The 23,932-nt window shown below is 41.3% G+C and overlaps 1 protein-coding gene and 1 long non-coding RNA gene across 15 annotated transcripts in view; one reads left to right on the top strand and one right to left on the bottom strand.

Annotated features, from left to right (window-relative positions):
- Positions 1 to 583: 583 nt before the first annotated feature.
- Positions 584 to 4,007, bottom strand: LOC129622615 (uncharacterized). Its single transcript, XR_008700077.1, has 2 exons — positions 3,619 to 4,007; positions 584 to 860 (listed from the first exon to the last, which is right to left on the bottom strand). It is a non-coding gene; the product is annotated as an uncharacterized LOC129622615 (long non-coding RNA).
- A 10,491-nt stretch (positions 4,008 to 14,498) lies between these two features.
- The window catches only part of MAPKAP1 (MAPK associated protein 1), a 233,740-nt gene continuing 224,306 nt past the window's right edge, over positions 14,499 to 23,932 (top strand). For 9 of the 14 annotated variants that reach the window (XM_055541156.1, XM_055541144.1, XM_055541151.1 and 6 more), the window contains exon 1: positions 14,528 to 14,779. The gene's annotated coding sequence lies outside the window, so the exon portion shown is untranslated. The other 5 variants (XM_055541147.1, XM_055541145.1, XM_055541149.1 and 2 more) reach the window with 4 other exon arrangements.

Raw genomic sequence — 23,932 nt, 5'->3', positions numbered from 1 at the left:
TGTGAACTAACAAGGGCAGAGGATTTTCATTTTCAAAGTTTGTTTCTGTTCTTAACCTATTTTGTGGTTACATAAGTATTATAATACTAGGCTATGCTGTCTTTGAAATACTTTCAAAAAAAATACAGATAAACCCCCAAGTCCTCCTTGAGCATAATTCTGTACCCCCTAATCCCTCCCTAGGAATAATCACCACAGCTGTTTGTGGGTATCTCCATGCCTCTTCCAAAAAGCATTTATAGAGTGCATATGTACACAGATGTGCATTTTTTAAAATATAAACTATAAATGCTATTATTATACTCTTATTTGTTACTTTTCAATTAACATCCTGTAATATGTTTTATATCTCTTTGTTTAACTTTCTACAGATCAATATCAACTTTTAATGGCAGGGGGAGCTTTAAAAAATTTTTAAAAATAGCCTTAATAGAATTTATTTTTTAGAACAGTTTCAGATTTACATAAAAATTAAGAACATAGTCCAGAGAGTTCTCATATGCCCTGCACCCAGTGTTCCCTATAATGAACATCTTATTAATATATTATTTAGTACATTTGTTATAATTAATGAGCCAACTGAACTTGAATTGAGTTTATTAGTAAATGGATTCGTTTATTAGTGAAAGTCCATAGTTTATTCAGATTTCTTTTACTTAACACTTTTTTTTCTGTCCTAGGATTTCCCCCAGGATGCCACATTACAATTGATAGTTGTAGTTTCCTTAAGCTCCTCTTGACTGGGGCAGCTTCTCAGACCTTCTCTGCTTCTTGATGACCTTAACAGTCAAGTCTTTTGTAGGATGTCCCACAAGTGGGATTTATCAGGCATTTTCCTCATGAAAACTGGAGTTGTGGATCTGGAGAAGGAAGACCACAGAGGTAAATTGTCATTTTCATCACATCCTAGCAAGAGTACATACTAGCAATGTGACTTGTTACTGTTTTTTATTTTCTTTCTTTTTTGACCGAGTTGCATGGCATGTGGGATCTTAGCTATGCTACCAGGGATTGAACCCATGCCTCCTGCAGTGGAAGTGCAGATACTTAACCCCTGGACCATCAGGAAAGTCCCACTTATTACTGTTGACATTATCCTTGATCACCTGGCTGAGGTAGTGGATATTTATTTTATACTCTGAGTGATAATCCAATACTACTTTATGTTACCGCTGAAAATCTTCAGGTTTGGCCACTGGTTCCCGTGTCCTTTTTTTTCTTTTTAATGAATACTTTTTAAATTTTTATTTAAAAAATAACTAGTACTATACCTAGTATACCTAAAGCTACTAGTAGTATACCTAGTAGGTCAGAAGGTAAAGAATCCACCTGCAATGTGGGAGACCTGGGTTCAATCTCTGAGTTGGGAAGATCCCCTGGAGGAGGGCATGGCATCCCACTCCAGTATTCTTGTCTGGAAAATCCCATGGTCAGAGGAACCTGGCAAGCTACAGTCCATGGGGTCAGAAAGAGTCAGATAAGGACTGAGCGACTAAGTGCTATTGAAGTATAGTTGATTTGCAATATCATGTTAGTTTTAGGTATACAACAAAGTGATTCAGTTATATATATATATATATATATTATATATATTTCTCAAGAAAATCTATTCCATTATAGTTTATTACAAGATATTGAATATAGTTTCCTATGCAATATACTGTAAATCCATGTTGTTCCTGTGTCCCTTTGATGTACCTCCATCCATGTAGGTTTTTTTTCCCCCAACTATTTTCTTACTTTCTGGCACTATAAGATATTTCAGGTTCATCTTGTATGTTTCCTTCCCCAGTTCTAGAGTCAGCCATTTCTCCAAGGAGCCCTAGTTTCCTTTTTGCGGGGAATGACATAAGAAAACCAAGTTCTCGGCACTAGGTATACTCTTCAGTTCAGTTCAGTTCAGTTCAGTCGCTCAGTCGTCTGACTCTTTGCGACCCCATGAATTGCAGCACGCCAGGCCTCCCTGTCCATCATCAACTCCCGGAGTTCACCCAAACTCATGTCCATCGAGTTGGTGATGCCACCCAGCCATCTCATCCTCTGTCGTCCCCTTCTCTTCCTGCCCCCAATCCCTCCCAGCATCAGGGTCTTTTCCAATGAGTCAACTCTTCACATGAGGTGGCCAAAGTATTAAAAGTTTCAGCTTTAGCATCAGTCTTCCAATGAACACCCAGAACTGATCTCCTTTAGAATGGACTGATTGGATCTCCTTGCAGTCCAAGGGACTCTCAAGAATCTTCTCCAACACCACAGTTCAAAAGCATCAATTCTTATATGCTCAGCTTTCTTCACAGTCCAACTTTCACATCCATACACGACCACTGGAAAAACCATTGCCTTGACTAGATGGACCTTTGTTGGCAAAGTAATGTCTCTGCTTTTCAATATGCTATCTAGGTTGGTCATAACTTTCCTTCCAAGGAGTAAGCGTCTTTTAATTTCATGGCTGCAATCACCATCTGTGGTGATTTTGGAGCCCCAAAAAATAAAGTCTGACACTCCACTGTTTCCCCATCTATACTCTTAGGGCAAGCATATTTATTTCTCCAGGTAAAATAAAGATGTCTACAGACATTTTTATTAAAATGAAAATTATTTAATTCAAAATCTCTGTCACTGAGTCTGAAAGACAAATGCATATTTCAAAATTTATTTTTTAGTGTATTGGGAAAACAACATTAAAATCTAAATATCTTTGAGAGGCAAATTTTTCATCTTTTACAGCTTACATATATAAAACATTTTAGATTTCACAGAATAGCATCATGAGATCCTGCCAAGTAAATGCCATCACTTTCATTCTGTGAATGAGGAAACTGAGGCTGAGAGAAGCAATGTGACTCTTTACCAGGATCACAGAGCTGAGCAGAAGCTAGGATTAGTTTATTCCCCACCTTTTTTTATTTGCTGCACCCCACGGGACCAAGGACTGAACCCAGGTCCTTGGTAATGAAAGCAGAGTCGTAACCACTGAACCACCAGGGAATTGCCCTGGTGGCTCAGACGGTAAAGAATCTGCCTGCAATGCAGGAGACCTGGGTTTGATCCCTGGGTCAGGAAGATCCCTGGGCGAAGGGCATGGCAACCCAGTCCAGTATTCTTGCCTGGAGAATTCCATGGACAGAGGAGCCTGGCAGGCTACAGTCCACTGGGTCGCAAAGAGTCGGACATGACTGAACAACTAATGCTTTCACATTCGCATTTCATTTAAAGCAACATTTTTTGTGCTGAGATTTTAGCAAAGAACTGGGCAATAGAAAGATGCATAATTTACAGCCCCACCCCTTTATTTCCTAGAACCTCTTTCTCCAGTATAATCTCCAGATTTTGCTGGAAATTGTAGTCTCTTCAGTGTGTGAATAGAACATGTTCTCCCAGGTGAAGCAGGTTCTGAGACTTCCCCCTGGACCATTCCCCCTCATCATCAATACCCCTGCAGTGTATAGTAGAAATTAGTTCTTAGGCTGTTTCCTAAAGCCAGGTTAGGGGCTCAGGTTTAAGTGCCATCCGACCAGGCAGGTCTTGCAAATGAGCAGAGGAATCTACAGTAAGAGGGTCTTGATGGATGGTGGCTGACGCCTGGCCTGCATCACCAGGAGGAGGGCAGCCACTACTCACCTGATTGTTGACAAGTAGGCTGTGGACCCAGTGTTGCCACATCATTCTGATTTTTCAAAGCAGAAAAGCCCTTAGCAGTCTGTGGAGGCTGATTTCAGTTTTCAGGCTACCTAATTTTGGTTTCGTTTTGTTTTTACTTCTGAGCTAGCATTTGCTCAGGCTTTCCTGGTGGCTCAGTGGTAAAGAACTTGACTGCCAATGTAGAAGAAACAGGTTCGATCCCTGGGTCAGGAAGATTCCCTGGGTCAGGAAGATCCCTTGGAAATGGCTACCCACTCCAATATCCTTGCCTGGGAAATCCCATGGAAAGAGGAGCCTGGTGGGCTACAGTCCACGGGGTCACAAAGATTCGGACACAACTGAAGTGACTTAGTACCCACACATTTTGTTCTTACTTTGCCAGTAGTCAGGGATGCTATGATGACTGAACTATATCAGGTTACTTCTAGCTTAGTAAATCATCAGGAGGTGAGTCAGGTGGGAAGATGATAGAGTCACAGGAAGGATTTATTTATTGGCTCTGCACTATGTGAGATCCTAGTTGCCTGGCCAGGGATGGAACCCACACCCCTGCATTGGAAGCATGAAGTTTTAACCACTGGACTACCAGAGAAGTCCCCACAGGAAGAATTTTAAAGAACACTATCTGGAGACTCACACATCTTAGAGTAATGGCATCCAGATAGCTTCTTTTTGCTTTCCTGTCTTGTGTAAATTCCAGCAGAGGTCACATGTATGCGTGGGTGCTTAATAAATGCTCTTTGAAAGTGATAATAATGAATTGAGATATGGAAAATCTGAAAACACTCTCTAGGAATGTGGCTTAGGGTGTGAAACGCTTTAGAAAGATTCCCTGTGAGAAAAGGCTAAAGGAATTGGGGTTACTAATACCATATCACAGAGAAAAGAAGGTTAAGGAGAATTTAATAGCCAACTTCAAATGTCTAAAGGGATGTTGCTCATGTGTTTTAAACATCAGTTCTTGTCTACTAAGGACAGGACACGAGGGAATTATCTTAAATGGGAGCAGGAGGGACTTAGATTAGATATCAGTGGGGGGACAAGCCAGCTGAAAGAATTGTGGGATGCCAGACAGCGACATGATTTAGAGAAAGGACATGGTTATTTTAGGAACAGGGGTTGCTGATTACTATTAGGGCAAGTGTAGATCCTGGGGCCTCCAAGTAAGCCAGTTACTCGTTATAAGATCTTGAGACAGTGACTTCACCTCTTTGAGGTTCAGTTTCCTCATTTGTTAAAAGGGGATAAGAACAATATCTATTTATTAGAGTGTTGTGAGGATTACATTAGATTAGGTCTAATGGCTTTATTGGGCTTCCCTGGTGGCTCAGCAGTAATGTGCCTTCAATACAGGAGACTCGGGTTCAATCCCCGGGGTTGGAAAGATCCCCTGAAGAAGGAAATAGCAACCCCCTCCAGTATTCTTGCCTGGGAAAATCCCATGAACAGGGGAGCCTGGTGGGCTACAGTCCATGGGGTTGCAAAAGAGCTGGACATGACTTAGCGACTAAACAACATCAACAATGACTTGATAAGCCATTAGGTATATCAGCGTCAGGCACAGAACAAGCCTCAACCAATGAGGGATGCCATTCATTGCAGTTCATCTACTAAGGTCCTATATATGGAAAAAAATAAAACAAATAAACAACTCCCCCCACTACAAACAACACTCTGCCCGTAAACATAATCTCTCTTTCCAGAGGCATCAAACAAGCAAATACTGCTGGGTGTTGTGGGGCTTACAATCTCATTGAAAACACCCAATGTGAACATTCAGAAAGTGAAATAAATATAAGATTAAGATAACAGAGTCAGCAGAGTGAAGTAGTTAAGAGCTAGGCGTATGGAAAATGCATGAGTCCTTAGAACACTGCCTGGCACCTTAGGAATTGTTTCCCTTAATAGATCAAAACTCAGCACAAGCTAAAGGTCAATTTTTAAATGAAAGGTTGAAAAAAAAACCTATGGAGTTCTCAAGCGGGAGAAACTGCTCCAAAATAGTATGGGTCAAACAAACAAATGGATAAGATTGAATGCACTAATCTGTAAATGTTTTTGATCAGAAGGATCTTGGTTGTTTTAATCAAATGATCAATTATCTACTATTTGGATGTCCTAAACTTTTATTCTTAAAACATTTGCAGGCACTGCTGTGAATACCCTACTTGTCAGCTTTCAAAGAAAAAAAGTTATTTGTTTCTGATATTTTGAATACACTCAAGAAACAGATTTCTACATTGATTGTATTCTATGAACTTTACTTCATAGCAATTATAACTCCTGCAGCGCATTTAACTTACTAATGTTTATTGAAATATTTTCAGCTGCAAAAACATTTTATGTTCACTATTATTTATTAATGCCCTGTTTTAAAATATTACACATAAAATTTATCCCAGTGCACATTAGTAAATAAATTATGCTTGTAATTTCTAATGCATTTTTAATTATAAATTTATCCATGTCTACCTTTATTTATGATAGCGGTGTCTCAGTGTTGAACATACTGTATATTAATGGAGACACTGTTAATTATGCATTCTTAGAAGTTGCATTCGACAAAACATACGAGTCTGTTTTTTTACATCCTAAGTCCTGTTAACATCATTAATTTAGAAGTTGGAACTCACAGCACTAGCTAACCTTTAAAGCAAGAAAATATACTAGTAGAAACTGGCTATAGAGCCTGGATTTGGGGAGGGACTACATTTATCTATAAATGTACCCAGGGAGATACTAAATAGTACCAGCCAGATGTTTCATTTTCACTCCAAGTATCTAAAAAAGGACACCAGAAATAATATTCAGCACAAAAAGACAATAGAACAAAGCTCAGGGACTCTCTGCAAGCACCCAGAACAGATCTATGCTTAAATAGTATCTGCCGAGTGTAATGTTTAAGATTTTCTGGTTGGTTAATTTTGTGCTTCTCTTCCACCCACCCAATTCACCTTATTATGAGCAATATATTTGCTTTAAAAAAATTCTTCACACTGAAATGTTATTTTAATTTGAAAAAACACTATATTGTTCTGAAATCGTCAATTTCTTGGAGGCTTCTTTCAAATAGTTTGAATGGATTTTTGACACCTAATTTACTGTTGTCCTGAAAGTACTTTGTAACATAACAGTAAAAATGCCTGTTTTCCCTATGGGAGGAAAAAATATATTTCAAAAGGAGAGGAAACTAAAATTGGGAAAATAGAAGGGAAGCATAGTCACACATACACAATATGAAGAACACACATTTGCAAAGAAACTAGAAGGTGCCTGCCTTTGCCCACGGCACTGGCAGGGCTTGAAAGAGGGTTCCTTTCAGCTTATCATGTTCAATCTCAGCTTGTTGTCATAGATTTGGCAAAGTCGTATTTTCCACACACAAATTCTTCTTAACAACAAAAGATTTCCAGTTGCTTCCTGTGTGTGTTTTGAGTACCTTTTCATTTAACATGCATTTTACTAAGTGTTTATGGTGTTTTAAGCTTTAAACATATTAGAGAGAGAGAGCAACATGTTCCTTTGCTTATGGCCTGTCAGGGAGACAGTTGTGTATGGAAAGAATAACAGAAAATGTGATAAATCTTGAACACAGAAAATGAAGCTTTTCATGTGACCTGTGAGCAAGAAGTATTCTTAGAAAATTTCTAGAGTAGGAGAAGCAGTATGTGAATTTGATTTTCATTCTTGGTTTTCAAGAATGAATAGAGAGACTTCCCTAGTGGTGAGTGGTTAAGAATCCACCTGTCAATGCAGGGGACACAGGTTCGATCCCTAGTCCAGGAAGATTCCACAGGTCTCAGGGCAACTAAGCCCATACATCACAACTACTGAAGCCTGAGCACACTAGAGGCCATGTTTCACAAGAGAAGCCCCTGCAATGAAAAGCCCACACACTGCGATTAGAGAGTAGTCCTTACTCGCCATGACTAGAGAAAGCCTGCACGCAGCAACAAAGACCCAGCATAGGCAAATAAATAAATAAATGTTTTTAAAAGATACCATTTAAAAAAAAGAATGAATAGAATATACTTGGGAATTTTCTTGCTGTCCAGTAGCAAGGATTCAATGTTTTCACTGTCAGGGCCTGGGTTTGATCCCTGGTTGGGAAACTAAGATCCTGTAAGTCTACTGGTATGGCCAAACACACACACACACACACACACACACACACACACACACACACGCTTAATGGTTAGAATTGTTAAAATAGCACACATACATTTAATAAAAACATTTTCACAAAAGCACATTGGGATTTATCCTTTAAGAATCCCACCACTCTGTCATATAGAAACCCAAAACAGCCCATGAACAGTATGAAAAGGCAAAAAGATAGGACACTGAAAGATGAACTCCCCAGGTCAGTAGGTGCCCAATATGCTACTGGAGATCAGTGGAGAAGTAACTCCAGAAAGAATGAATGGACGGAGCCAAAGCAAAAACAATACCCAGTTGTGGATGTGACTGGTGATAAAAGCAAGGTCCAATGCTGTAAAGAGCAATACTGCATAGGAACCTGGAATGTCAGGTCCATGAATCAAGGCAAATTGGAAGTGGTCAAACAGGAGATGGCAAGAGTGAACATTGACATTCTAGGAATCAGCGAACTAAAATGGACTGGAATGGGTGAATTTAACTCAGATGACCATTACATCTACTACTGTGGGCAGGAATCCCTTAGAAGAAATGGAGTAGCCATCAGAGTCAAAAAGAGTTCAAAATGCAGTACTTGGATGCAATCTCAAAAACAAGAGAATGATCTCTGTTTGTTTCTAAGGCAAACCATTCAATATCACAGTAATCCAAGTTTATGCCTGGACCAGTAATGCTGAAGAAGCTGAAGTTGAATGGTTCTATGAAGACCTACAAGACCTTTTAGAACTAACACCCCAAAAAGATGTCCTTTTCATTATAGGGGACTGGAATGCAAAAGTAGGAAGTCAAGAAACACCTGGAGTAACAGGGGAATTTGGCCTTGGAGTACAGATTGAAGCAGGGCAAAAGCTAAGAGAGTTTTGTCAAGAGAACACACTGGTCATAGCAAACACCCTCTTCCAACAACACAAGAGAAGACTCTACACATGGACATCACCAGGTGGTCAACACCGAAATCAGATCGATTACATTCTTTGCAGCCAAAGATGGAGAAGCTCTATACACTCAGCAAAAACAACACTGGGAGCTGACTGTGGCTCAAATCATAAGCTCCTTATTGCCAAATTCAGACTTAAATTGAAGAAAGTAGGGAAAACCATGAGACCATTCAGGTATGACATAAATCAAATCCCTTATGATTATACAGTAGAAGTGAGAAATAGATTTAAGGGACTAGATCTGATAGACAGAGTGCCTGATGAACTATGTATGGATGGAGGTTTGTGGCATTGTACAGGAGACAGAGATTAAGACCATGCTCAAGAAAAAGAAATTCAAAACAGCAAAATGGCTGTCTGAGGAGGCCTTACAAAATAGCTGTGAAAAAAGAGAAGCGAAAAGCAAAGGAGAAAAGGAAAGATATACCCATCTGAATGCAGAGTTCCAAAGAATAGCGAGGAGAGATAAGAAAGCCTTCCTCAGTGATCAGTGCAAAGAAATAGAGGAAAACAATAGAATGGGAAAGACTAGAGATCTCTTCAAGAAAATTAGAGATACCAAGGGAACATTTCATGCAAAGATGGGCTCAATAAAGGACAGAAATGGTATGGACCTAACAGAAGCAGAAGATCTTAATAATAGGTGGCAAGTACAAAAAAGATCTTCACAACCCAGATGATCACAATGGTGTGATCATTCACCTAGAGTCAGACATCCTGGAATGTGAAGTCAAGCGTGCCTTAGGAAGCATCACTAAGAACAAAGCTAGTGGAGGTGATGGAATTCCAGTTGAACTACTTCAAATCCTGAAAGATGATGCTGTGAAAGTGCTGCACTCAATATGCCAGCAAATTTGGAAAATTCAGCAGTGGCCACAGGACTGGAAAAGATCAGTTTTCATTCCAATCCCAAAGAAAGGCAATGCCAAAGAATGTTCAAACTACTGCACAATTGCACTCATCTCACATGCTAGTAAAGTAATGCTCAAAATTCTCCAAGCCAGGCTTCAGCAATACGTGAACCGTGAAATTCCAGATGTTCAAGCTGGTTTTAGAAAAGGCAGAGGAACCAGAGATCAAATTGCCAACATCCGCTGGATCGTGAAAAAAGCAAGAGAGTTCCAGAAAAACATCTACTTCTGCCTTATTGACTATGCCAAAGCCTTTGACTGTGTGGATCACAACAAACTGGAAAGTTCTGAAAGAGATGGGAATACCAGACCACTTGACCTGCCTCTTGAGAAATCTGAATGCAGGTCAGGAAGCAACAGTTAGAACTGGACATGGAACAACAGACTGGTTCCAAATAGGAAAAGGAGTATGTCAAGGCTGTATATTGTCACCCTGCTTATTTAACTTATATGCAGAGTACATCATGAGAAACACTGGGCTGGAGGAAGCACAAGCTGGAATCAAGATTGCCGGGACAAATATCAATAACCTCAGATATGCAGGTGACACCACACTTACAGCAGAAAGTGAAGAGGAACTAAAAAACCTCTTGATGAAAGTGAAAGAGGAGAGTGAAAAAGTTGGCTTAAAGCTCAACATTCAGAAAACGAAGATCATAGTATCTGGCCCCATCACTTCATGGCAAATAGATGGGGAAACAGTGGCAACAGTGGCTGACTTTATTTTTCTGGTGCTCCAAATCACTGCAGATGGTGACTGAAGCAATGAAAGCATATTAAAAAGCACAGACATACTTTGCCAACAAAGGTCCGTCTAGTCAAGGCGATGGTTTTTCCAGTAGTCATGTATGGATATGAGAGTTGGATTTTAAAGAAACCTGAGTGCTGAAGAATTGATGCTTTTGAACTGTGGTGTTGGAGAAGATTCTTGAGAGTCCCTTGGACTGCAAGGAGATCCAACCAGCCCATCCTAAAGGAGATCAGTCCAGAATATTCATTGGAAGGAATGATGCTGAAGTTGATACTCGAATACTTTGGCTACCTGATGCGAAGAGCTGACTCATTTGAAAAGACCCTGATGCTGGGAAAGATTGAGGGCAGGAGGAGAAGGGGACGACAGAGGATGAGATGGCTGGATGGCATCACCAACTCAATGGACATGAGTTTGGGTTGACTCCGGGAGTTGGTAATGGACAGGGAGGCCTGGCGTGCTGCAGTCCATGGGATTGCAAAGAGTCGGACAGAACTGAGCAACTAAACTGAACTGAACTGAAAATAGCCACTAGAGCAGCCACAAGGAGAAAACTAAGGTCCCTGACCAGCACTTCTTGCCATCTGTGATCTTCCAACAATTCTAACTGCCATCTGACTGAAAATACATGAGGGAGCCAGGGAGACTGGCAGAAGAACCACCCACCAAGCCACAGTATCTTGAGAAATAATAAATGGTTGTTCAAAATTCTATAAAACAATCATCCTTCATTTAAAAAAATCAGATTTATAAAAATGGTTGTTGTTTTAAGCCACTTACAAAAAAGGTTGGGAGAGAAAGAGAGAGTAGGAGTTCACTGAGTGGAGAGAGACAAAGCGATTGAGGTTGAGCAGGAATTGCTCCAGCAATTGTGTTTGAGGAAAGCAAATGTATAAAAGTTCCTGATTCTTGCTGCCCATCTCAGTGCCTCGGGCAATAGGAACAGCTGTTTACAGAACACTCCCTGTGTACCAGGCACTGTTCTAAGCATGCTCTTTGCATTAGCTCAATGGATGCTCACAATAAACGTAGATGAGCAAATAGATACACAGAAAGCAAATCACTTATTGAAGGTCACACAGCTAGTAAGTGACTTCAAACCTCTGTTCACTGCCCCTATTCTAGTCCTGAGGACCAGAAGAAAAGGAACCTTCGTCCCTTCCCAAGGCCTCCTTTCCAAGCTGGAGCTGAAGTTTGGAAAACCTGATTGTTACAGGTATGCTGAGATATTGGTCCCTGTGCCCTCAGGTCTACTGAAGTCCCAACCAACCCCTGGCCCAGCACCATCAGTATGTTTTAAATATAAAATTTGTGTGTCAGTTGTCACGGTCCTACTCCTATGCACTTTTTTTTTTTTGTACATTTTATTTTTTAATTTTTTAAATTAAATTTATTTATTTTAATTAGAGGCTAATTACAATATTGTATTGGTTTTAGATCAAGAGATAGGTCAATGTAAGCGCTGCATTTTAAAGCCACTTCCACTCTCTGATACAATTCCCACTCCTTGAAGGCGAATCCATGTAGTTGGCCCTCCTCCTCATCTAACTACCTTCCTCAGTTGTAGAATGGCTTGGGAAACACCCTGGTTTCCTTTTCACCCTATGTCCATCCCTCATCCTGAAGTCTTTTGAAGTCTCATGGCATCTTGGTTCCTTGACTGTCTGATCTTCAGCAACTTTTTCCTGCATTGCACTTGAGCCAGGAACCCATTCTCAGATAGCTCTTCATCTGAAGTTATTCAGGACATCCATCTCTTAGGATAGCCTCCATCTTTCTGCCTGGAACCATCAGTGATTGCTATTACTCCTGTTCTGAGACCTTCAGGCCAGTGACACGAGCCTTTCCAGAATTCTCTTATGTACCTCTTGAGCATCCATTCTGTGACTTTTTAAAAAAATTTAAACTTTTAACTTTCTATTGGGTTATAGCCAATTAACAATATTGTGATAGTTTCAGGTAAACAGTAAAGGGATTCAGCCATACATACACATGTATCCATTCTCCCCCAAAATTCCCTCCCATCCAGGCTTCCACATGACATTGAGCAGAGTTCCATGTGCTATACAGTAGGGCCTTGTTAGCAGTGTGTACTTGTCCATCCCAAACTATCTATTCCTTCCTGCCCCATCCTTCCCTCCAGTCTATAGATTCCTTCCTAAGTCTATGAGTCTGTTTTGTAAGTTCATTTGCATCATTTTTTTTTAGATTCCACATATAAGGGATGTCATCTGATATTTCTCCTTCTCTGTCCGACTTACGTCACTCAGTATGACAATCTCTAGGTCCATCCATGTTACTGCAAATGGCATTTCATTCTTTTTAATGACTGAGTAATATTCCATTGTATATTTGTACCACATCTTCTTTATCCATTCCTCTGTTGATGGACATTTAAGTTGCTTCCATGTCTTGGCTACTGTAAATAGTGCTGCAATGAATGCAGGGGTGCATGTATCCTTTCAGATCATGTTTTTCTCCAGATATATGCTCAGGAGTGGGATTGCAGGATCATATGGCAGGTCTATTTTTAGTTTTTTCAGAAACCTCCATACTGTCCTCTATAGTTCTGTGCCTTTCGTTTTAAGCATTCTTAAAAGCTAAGATCTTAAACTCCTTGAACCCATCACACCTGTCTGGCCAAAGGTCTTCCTGGAATTAACCCAACTGCTCACTTTTTGGGAGAAGGCACTGGCAACCCACTCCAGTACTCTCGCCTGGAAAATCCCATGGACTGAGGAGCCTAGTAGGCTGCAGTCCATGGGTTCACTAAGAGTCGCACACGACTTCACTTTCACTTTTCACTTTCATGCATTGGACAAGGAAATGGCAACCCACTCCAGTATTCTTACCTGAAGAATCCCAGGGACTGGGGAGCCTGGTGGGCTGCCGTCTATGGGGTCACAAAGAGTCGGACACGACTGAAGTGACAGAGCAGCAGCAACAGGTGGGAGTAGTAAAGAATCTGCCTGCCAGTGCAGGAGAAGCATGTTGGATCTCTGGATTGGGAAGATCCCCTGGAGGAGGAATTAGCAACCCAATACAGTACCCTTGCCTGGAAAATCCCATGGACAGAGACTGAGCTACTTCCCTTTCACTTTTCACTTTCATGCATTGGAGAAGGAAATGGCAACCCACTCCAGTGTTCTTGCCTGGAGAATCCCAGGGATGGGGGAGTCTGGTGGGCTGCCTTCTATGGGGTCACACAGAGTTGGACACGACTGAAGTGACTTAGCAGCAGCAGCAGCACAGTACCCTTGCCTGGAAAATCCTATGGACAGAGGAGCCTATCGGGCTGCAGTCCTTGGAATCACAGTCTGACATTACTGAGCATGCATGCATGCCTGCTAAGGTCCCCGATGAGGTGAAATTCAGACTTGTTTTTTTCTTTCTTTTGCTAAGGTGCATTTTAAGGGAGACTTTCCAGACCATCTCTCAGATAGGAGACGTATCATATCATTGCACTGCTTTCCCCTTAGTAGTAGCGCCCCACTGATTCCCTGAAGACAGAAAGACGGGGAATAGTGAGTTCCTGTTTGGGGCGGGTCCACACATCTCATGGAACTCCCTGAATTCCTGGGATGATAATTACCTTCATTTTACAGAAAATAAGAATAATGACTAACATTTACTAAGTTTATTAAGTGTCGGGTACTGTGCTGAGTGTTTTTAGAGCATCATCCCACTCGATTCTCACAGCAGTACTCTAAATTTGGAACTACTCGATGGATGGGTCAGAGAAGGGAGTGTTTTGTCCTAGGATACACAGCAGGTTAGAGCGGGCATTTGAACCAGCTCTTCCTGATTCAAGAGACTAAGCTCCTCATCGCTCATTTCTGGAAGAACTGAGGGCTTTTCTCCGTGGACGTGGGGAAAGAGGAGGAGATTCGACGGAGAAGGCTGACATGGATCTCTAAACAACGCAACCCTAGAAGTCTCCACGTTTTGCCAGTTTGCCAGCTAATCTCTGACCCAGGCCTTGCCTGGGGGCGGGGAAGTGGTGCGCGTGCGCACAGCGTCCCGTCCGGCCCCGCCTCCCGGGAGGGCTTCCCAGCCCGCTCTCGGCTCTGGGGCTTGCGCACTACGTCCCCAGCCAACGGCTGCTTCCCGGTCGGGGACTTCCGGTGCGCGGGGTGCGGTTCCGGGTCGTGGCGCGGCTCGGGGCAACAGGGCTGCTGCTCGGCCGGCCAGCGGCAGTGAGCGGCGGGGGTATGAGGGCGAGCCCGGAAAGCGGCTGCTGAGCCGGCCGGGAGAAGCGCCAGTCCTTGAGGATTCCGAGAGTGCGGAGCTGGGGCAGGGACCGGGGGGCGCGGGGAGCCGGGCCCTCCCCCCAGGAACGTGTCCCAGGGCCATCCCGGCCCGTAGTGTGGCAGCAGCTTCAGGTAAAGGTTGCCCCAGCCGCTAGCTCCATCGCTCACACCCCCGCCAGCCCACCGAAGGAGCCTGGCTTCCCTCCTCACTCCTCCGCGCTCGCCGCCACCCGGCGGACAGCCTGTCTGGCCCTTGCCCCAGTATCCAGTGAGCATCCGTTTCCTGGCCCTTTCCAGAACTGAAGGCTGTTATGAATCTGACAGCTTGGGCGTGTGATTTGGGGGAGGAGAAGCTAGTGAACTCGGTAGTATTGGGGTTTGGGGAGGGTACTGTTGACTGACAGTTTCTGGTTCTACTTGGTGTCTTAATCTTCATAACATGAAAATCAGGTTTTTAAAAGCATTGCTTGTGCATTCCCTGTCTAACGCCCCTTATCTCCATTGCCCCGAAGGAGTAAAACAGCCTTGCAGAACTGTTTTTTTTATAGGCAGAGTGCTGCTGGAACTTTGATTCAGCCTTTTGTTTATGGGAGTGGCATAGAGTCTTCTAGATCTGTTGAAGGCTGGAAAAGAAAATATCACTGTAGTTTAAACAGAAGCATTACTTTAACCGGAGACCCAAAAGTTGACTCAGAGATTGGCACAATTTTCATTCTGAATGAAATGATTTTTGAAGCCTATCACAATCCTTGGCACTGTGCAAAAGCATCATGTTGTTGTAAACCAAAAGCAGCAAAGTCCAAAAGTTCCCCAGGTGTGAACAGTCAAATGGAGACAGGTGTTTACACACATCAGTTAAAGTAAAGTCAACATTCTTACTCTGTTTTGACAAGCAGAAGGGGTGGATTCCTAAGTTAAAGCAGCAGGGAAAGAAGGTACCATGTTCTATTCTTCATATTCTGTGAATTCACACAAGATGCTCAGTAAATGCTGGAAGGGTTGTTGATGAAGGGTCGATACTTGTTTTCATCTTGTTCAATTTACACACTTGTAGGCTTGTTGGGGCCTGTGAGACTTGCTGGTGGCTCCTTTCCCATTCAGATTTATGCTCATACTTAACTTTGATCTACCGTGATGCTGGAGGGTACTCAGATTCCTGGTCTGGTTTCTGATCTGGCTCCTGGCTAACTTTCCAGCTAAGCTTCAAAAGGCCTCTTACCCTGATTCTTTACTCTAGATAAGTAGGACCGGGAATGGACTTTGTCCTTTCCTTTGTTGTTAGCACTTTCTTTCTGCCTAGATTTCTCCTTTTCTATTTCCATCTATTGGTGTTACCCAGGGCCCACCTGAAATTGGCCTTGCCTTAACCAGTTTAGGACAACCTCAGCTAGAAACAGTTTCTTTTCCAGAATCCTTTAAATGCTCATTATTCTATGGGCTTGGCCACAAAGTTTGTTTGGGTTTTCGTACCATCTTCCAGAAAAACCTGGACGAACTTTTGGGCCAACCCAGTTGATTTCCTTAGCAAACATTATTGAGTATGGATATATTCGAGGTCATCTGATGTGAACAGCTGACTCATTGCATAAGTCCCTAATGCTGGGAAAGATTGAGGGCAGAAGGAGAAGAGGATGTCAGAGGAGGATGAGATGGCTTGGATGGCATCACTGATGCAGTGGACATGAACTTGGGCAAACTATGGGTGATCGTGAGGGACTGAGAGGCCTGGCGTGCTGCAGTTCATAGGGTCGCAAAGAGTCAGACACAACTGGGCGACTGAAAAACAACAACATATGCCAGGTACCATGCTAGACAGTATAGGGATTAACAAGACTCTGTTCTTGCCTGCTCAATTTAGTGAAAAAGATAAGGAGATAATTCTGACAGAGTGGTATGTACACTGGGTTGGAGTTCTTTTGGTGATTCAGTGGTGGTACAGGAGGGGAAGAGGTCATCCACTTTTGAGGCATGTGCGATGACCTGATAAGGCTTCACAGTGTGGGGTAAACTGAGCTTTATTATTTATTATATTGGAGAAATTATGTTAGGTTTCTCTTTTTTAATTATTTTAACTTCAATTCACTGATTAGGAAGGCTCAGGATAAATTACACACCTGGTATGAGACGGAACCAGGATCCAAACCCATGTGTGTCTTATGCCTATATCTGTGCCTTTTATGTGTTTTTTCTTTTCTCACACCATAGCTCTCTGTATGCAAATACATATTGAAGCAACTATTCAGAGAAGAAAATATGTGTCAAAATGAATGGTGCGGATAGTTCTTTAAATGTAGAGAAGACCGTAATCTTCCAAGGCAAGATGGTAGTATGTGGGTCAGCTCAGCTTTGAATATCAGTGGACCAGACATTCTGTAGAGAATAGCCATGGACTCTGACTTCAAGTCTTGGTCCCTCCTCTTAATAGCTACGTGACCTTTGGCAAGTTTCTTAATTCTTAGCGTTATTTCTTTCAAGTATAGTTTGGGATAGAGACTGATCAGACTTCACAGAGTAATGTGAGCTGATATGGATAAAGTGCCTGGATGTGGCAAGGTTCCCTAAGATGGTAGCTGTTAAGATGTAAAGGTGCAGTGCTTGAGGCATGGTTTTAGAGTAGTGAGTAGACCAGCCTGAATAAAGCAAGCCGTTGCTTCTTTGGGGATGTGTGTGTGTGTTAGTCCCTCAGTTGTGTATGACTCTCTGTGACCCCATGGACTGTAGTCCACCAGGCTTCTCTGTCCATGGAATTCTCCAGGCAAGAATACTGGAGTGGGTTGCCATTCCCTTCTCCAGGGCATCTTCCCAACCCAGGGATCGAACATGGGTCTCCTGCATTAGCAGGTGGATTCTTGACTGTCTGAGCCACTGGGGAATACTGGGCAGTAAAGTTGGAGGGCCAGTACAGGGTCAGAGTCAGGGCTTGTATGTCAAGCAAGAGAGGTCAGTTCCAGTTTCTGCTCATAACCTTTCTTGTTAATAAATACCTTGAATATCTATGATTTATTCAGCAGTGCCAGGGAAAATGTTAGACCCAGAGACGCAAAAAGGAATATAACCAGGTCCCCACCCTGAGGGTGTTTCCTTTCCCATGGGGGAGGTGTGTGTGTGTGTGTGTGTGTGTGTGTGTGTGTGTGTGTGTGTCGTGCGCGCGCGCAGGTGAATTGTAGTAAAGCATTGTAGATACTAAGATAGCAGTCCCCACAAGGTACTGTGGAGCACAGAGGAGGAAGCACTGGTGATGGTAGCCTGGGAGCACTTACTGTGTACCAGCATTATGTTAAATGCATTAACTCATTTATTCCTCTACAGGATGTATTATAAGTATTTTGATGTTACAGATGAGGAAACTAGAGCACAGAGAGGTTAAATGAATTCCTTTAGTTTATGGAGTTGATGGAGGTGAGAGTAGAGGGGATTATCTGCTAGACTTTGGTAACTCTCCTTTTTAGAACTATGTAATATTCTTTCTTCTTTATGACGTGGATGGCTTCAAAGAAGAGTCAGCCCTTGAGCCCTAGCTTCAGTGTGCTTGTCACTGCACTGGGCAGTAGGAATAATGGGGAACGAACATGATTGCTACAACTCAAGGAGCTCATTACCTTATCTGTCATGTTTGGTATATATATTTAAGTGGGGTGTCTATTTTGCTTGTTGACTCATAACTGAAGACTTTAGAAACTGTCGCAGTTCAGTGGATTGTATGTGCTTCATCTGAGAGAATTAGCTGTAAATCTGTTACTCAGATTGTTGCAGTCACTCAGTTGTGTCCGACTCTTTGCAACCCCATGAATGGCAGCACATCAGGCTTTTCTGTCCTTTACTATCTTCTGGAGTTTGCTCAAACTCATGTCCATTGAGTTAATGATGCCATCCAACCATGTCATCCTCTGTCACCCCCTTCTCCTCCTGCGCTCAATCTTTCCCAGCTTCAGGGTCTTTTCCAATGAGTCAGCTCTTTGCATCAGGTGGCCAAAGTATTGGAACTTCTGCATCAGTCCTTCCAATAAATATTCAGAGATGATTTCTTTTAGGATTGACTGATTTGATCTTCTTGCAGTTCAAGGGACTCACAAGAGTCTTCTCCAGCACCACAGTTCAAAAACATCAGTTCTTTGGCACTCAGCCTTCTTTATGGTCCCTTCTCACATCCGCACTTGACTACTGGAAAAATCATAGCTTTGACTATATGAACCCTTGTCAGCAAAATGACGTCTCTACTTTTTAATACGCTATCTAGGTTTGTCATAACTTTCCTTCTAAGGAGCACGTGCCTTTTAATTTTATGGTTGCAGTCACTATTCACAGTGATTTTAGAGCCCAAGAAAATAGAAGTCTGTCACTGTTCCCATTTTTTCCCCATCTATTTGCCATGAAGTGATGGGACTAGATGCCATGATCTTAGTTTTTTGAATGTTGAGTTTTAACTTGACCTTGTATTTTCTGTGAGTTTGAAGTTTTTCAGAAGTTTTGACCTCAAAGATAGCACATTTCAGCTTGTGTTAAATTTAAAATAACTGAGTGCTTATAGTCATTGTTAGATGTTTTTGTGTATCTTATTTTCTTCAATCTTCATGATTTTGTGGATTTGTTAATTTAGTTCTCTTTTTTTTTTTTTTCCAAATTTTTATTTGTTATTTATTTTTGGCTGAGCTGAGTGTTTGTTGCTGCACAGACTTTCTTCAGTTTCATGAGGGGGTCTACTCTCTACTTGTGATGCTCAGACTTCTCATTGTGGTGGCTTCTCCAGAACATGGGCTCCAGAGTACTTGGACTCAGTAGTTGTGGCATACGGGCCTAGTAGCTCTGCGGTATGTGGAATCTCCCTGACCAGGGATCAAACCCGTGTTTCCTGCATTGGCAGGCAGATTCTCAACTACTGGTCCACCAGGGAAGTCCTAGTTCTCTTTTGAACTCTGCCTCAGGAGTCTCCAAATCAGATGCCCATGACGTAACAGAAAGAGTAGGACAGACCTTGTGAACTGGAGGGCACGTGACCAGTCTAAAAGCAGCAGTCACTACTCAGCTCCAGTCGCTTGTCACTGTGTGAGGAAGTGAGCCCAGTGTCCCTAGATCTTCCAGTTGTTTTCAAGAGGGCTGCTGGAAGTCTGAATTTTAATGTATTTAGTTTTAAAAAATTTCCATTAAAAAAATACCATGTAGATCAAAACACATTTGTGGGCTGTGTACAGTCTTAGGCTGCCTGACTGTGAATCCTGACCTGCCTGCTCACTGACATTTTGGTACCCACTGTTCAAAGCAGGAGGTCCAACACAATTGTGATCATTGATCAGAAATCTACTGGTAAATTGCTGGAGTGAGGGGGTGTTGTATTGCAGTCATACTGATATCTGGGAAAGTGGCAGGGTGAGTGCTTTTATTGTATAATCAGGCTAAATCAGGGATGGGGTTTGGATGAGATGATGATCTTGTAGTGCTTTTGTGCCCTTAGCACTTTAAATGCTATCAGGTCTCCCGTCCCTTTTGGTCCTCTCCATAGTACATGAAGTGAACAAGGCAGGGTGGGTATCATAACCTCTGGAGATGAAGAAATTGGTGCCCAGTGATTTACAGTTTAGTAGGAAGTGCACTTGACTGAGAGGGACTTGAATTCTGAACGCTGGTACGCCAGTTACAGCCTTTTGATTTTGGTCAAGTCAAAAATCCTTGTATCTTTTTTCTCATCTGGATAATAATGAGGGAGCTCAATTGAAGTCTTGGTGAGGTCTTTTCAGGATGCTAAGCTTTCTGATTCTAATTGACATGCTTAAAGCTGCACAACTGATTACTGGCAGACCCCAGTGGAGAACAGTTCAAATCTAAAATGCTGCTTCTCTCTTGATGGCAGGTAGGGAGCCACTGTTGAGCTTTTCCCTCTGTTCTTTGTTCATTACTTCTGGGAAAGGACCTTGACAGGCCAGGCGCTCCCCACATGCATAGAGTGCTTTGTTGACTCTATATACACAAAATTGGAAGGAGGCAGAGAGACACCCAGCCTAGTGAGAGAAATATGGTCAGGGAGCTCCCAGCTCAAAAGTTTAATTTATTTTTATTTTAATACCCAGCTTCCACAAAGTGAAAATTGAAGAAATATTTGTCTTCCAGATACTTGTTTTCATTGATAGTCTATCATATAAGGAAATAACATAGAATATAAAAATGAAAAAAAATTCTGAGCAGTCATTCAAAATTTATTAACTCTAGTTGGCAGCAGCCAAGGTATATTGAGGAAATAGATTTAATATAGGAAGCACAAAATTTGGACCCAAAGAATAAAACAGTTTTAAGTAATTGAAAGTGAGAAAAATGGGAGCAGCCACTTCAACAACAAAACTTAAATTCTGGAAATAGCAAAAAGGTATTAGAATAACTAGTGGAATTAAATTATGGTAATCGCTTCTAAAAGAAATTGAATATTATGTCACACTTACCTCTAAATATATGCAGTGTTATAGTCATATCCTATACTTGAGTATACTTTTATGAATATGCTTTTATTATTGATGCTGTCAAAATGGACCAAATGTGTAAAACTTTAAAAAAAAAATCACATTTTTAGTTCCCTGTGGACTCATTTTAAGGTACTGTATTATAAATAAGTACTGTTTCAGCAGAGAAATTGGTAGAAAATGGTTTGAAGGAATGGTTTTCTTTTTAAAACAAATAACTTTTTAATCTGTGCTTTAGTTGCTGACATACTGGAGGCTAACAAAGAGGAACTGAGATGCAGCCTTGAAACTTGAAGCAGAGTGAGCTGGGGCTTTGGAGTCACACTCACCTGCATATGAATATTGGCTCTTTCGGTTATTAGCTCTGTGACCCAGACAGTACTGCCATTCTCATATGGTACGTGGGAGGTTGCATATGAGGAGTAAGTACCTCTACCATGATACTTTTGGAGGGATGTAGGTACCAGCATAGGAGAAGGCAATGCCAACCCACTCCAGTACTCTTGCCTGGAAAATCCCATGGACAGAGGAGCCTGGTGAGCTGCAGTCCATGGGGTTGCGAAGAGTCGGACACAACTGAGCAACTTCACTTTCACTTTTCACTTTTATGCATTGGAGAAGGAAATGGCAACCCACTCCAGTGTTCTTGCCTGGAGAATCCCAAGGATGGCGGAGCCTGGTGGGCTACCGTCTACGGGGTCGCACAGAGTCAGACAAGACTGAAGCAACTTAGCGGCAGCAGCAGCAGGTACTAGCATTCAGGGGCACAAGCCATTCAGGTTAGTACAATGTAACAAGAAATGATTTTATGGAGTGGTTGTAAAGGAATGAGACTTATTTTCTTGTCTGGATCATGAAATTAGTCTTGTTAATTTCTAGTTGTGCTTTGTGAATTAGCGCGCCTGTGAACCAAGCACTGTTGAGAAAAGGGTCTCAGTATGCTATTTTTAGGCTATTAAATGAATTGATCTGTTAAATCACAATAAACACCTCCAGTTGTTTATATTACCTTTTAGTGTGCCCATGACTGCCTTTTGAAGTTGTTAGAGCTAGGAGTATATTATGTATTCCCTGCCCCCATTTTACAAATGCTGAAACTGAAGCTTAGAGAAGTAAAGTGATTCAAGGTAGAGAGCTACTGATAATGGCAAAGCTGTGCTTTGAACCTTTGGTGGTGTGTTTTTTTTTTTAACTGTAAATACCACAGTGCTTTTGTCACTCTTCCATGCTGCTCTAGATTTGAATATTGGAAATGGCCCTTGTTTTGGGAGGATCATCAAGTCAGTTTAAACCTGCTGCCTGTAGAAAATTGTTGATTATATTGTGGGAGTGTTTGGTTACAAGTATACTCTTAAGATTTGAAGTTTAAAGATTTAGCAGAACTCTAATAATACTCATTGCTGGCAGAGGTTGGTAGTGAGATGATCACTCATATTACCAGTGGGAATAAAAATTGGTAAAACTTTTCTGGCAAATGCTTTGGCAGTGTTATCACAAGCGTTTAAAGTCATATATGCCTTTTGAGTTTGTAATCCCATTACTAAGAATCTTTGTTAAAGAAATAATCAGAAATGTAGAAAAGTATTCATGTTCAAAGATGTTCACTGTGGAAGTATTTATAATAGCAAAAATTAGAAACAACTGTAGTATTCAAAAAAGAGATAAGAGAAATTTTGGAAAAAGCATGATTGAAAATACTGTACAAGCATTTTAGATGTTTTAGAAGAATTTTAGTGACATATTAATATGCTCATATAATATGAAGTGAAGAAAGGATATAAAACTATGTAAAGTATGATCTCAATATCAAATATATAAAGAGAAGAAACAGGTGGTGAGATTATAGGTCTTTATGCTTTTTCAGTTTTCCAGAATATTCTCTCATAAGCATAAATTGTTTTTCAACAAAAAATCCTTTTAGTTTAACTTGTAATTGAGAAATACAAGTACTTTTGCACATCATTTTGAAAGTTTTCCCTAATGCAGGTGATGTGAAGTTATAAATGGATTGTATTTTCAAGAAGTTAGTTTGAACATCAGTTGTTTAATGATTAAAATATGGTTTCATCTTTTTTTTTTTTTTTTTGGCTGTACCACACTGCTTCATGCAAGATCTTAGTTCCCTGACTAGGATGGAATCCTTGCCCTCTGCAGTGGAAGCACAGAATCTTAACCACTGGGCTGCCAGGGAAGTCCCTGGGTTTCTATATTTTGACATAAACGATATTCAAGTTCCCAGGCTAGCCTCCTCTTCTCCCCTAAACTATCCTGAAAGAAGAATCACATTTGTGTTGGTAGTACCCGTGACCCAGTGCTCCCCTCACCTCTTCAGTGGCCAGTGGGACAGCGAGCAGCCATGTGGCAGCTGTCTTTCCTAGAGGGTACATGCCTGTCTCCATAAGGCTGGTTGTGGGCATATAGAACTTTTTTTGTGAGTTGAATATTTGTATCTTGGAAAGTGCATTTTTGGTATGGAAAATTATAAGTATGAATTTCTATTTCACTTTTAAAAATTTTGTAAGAAAAAATTAAAGATCAAAGTTTGTTTGAATTTTAATTTTTCTGATAATAGTATTCAAGATGTATGAATATTAAAATGTCATGAAGAATTGTGCCTTTTATTCTTTTCTGATTATATACTTCATAATTGAAATTGCGATAATTTCAGCATGTACAGTTAAGCATGATGTCTAGTTGTTTTTTTTTAATATGCATGGTAATTCTCCTAAATATAATGTACAAAAGCATGCAGAAAATTTAACAAAGTATTTTAGCATATTTAAATTGGGAAAATACTAGGCAAGATGTTTCTTTTTGTAAACTGCTTCTGTCCAAAGCA

Source organism: Bubalus kerabau, chromosome 11, assembly GCF_029407905.1.
Source record: "Bubalus kerabau isolate K-KA32 ecotype Philippines breed swamp buffalo chromosome 11, PCC_UOA_SB_1v2, whole genome shotgun sequence".
Classification (NCBI taxonomy): domain Eukaryota; kingdom Metazoa; phylum Chordata; class Mammalia; order Artiodactyla; family Bovidae; genus Bubalus; species Bubalus kerabau.
This window is presented reverse-complemented; position numbering and strand designations above follow the sequence as displayed.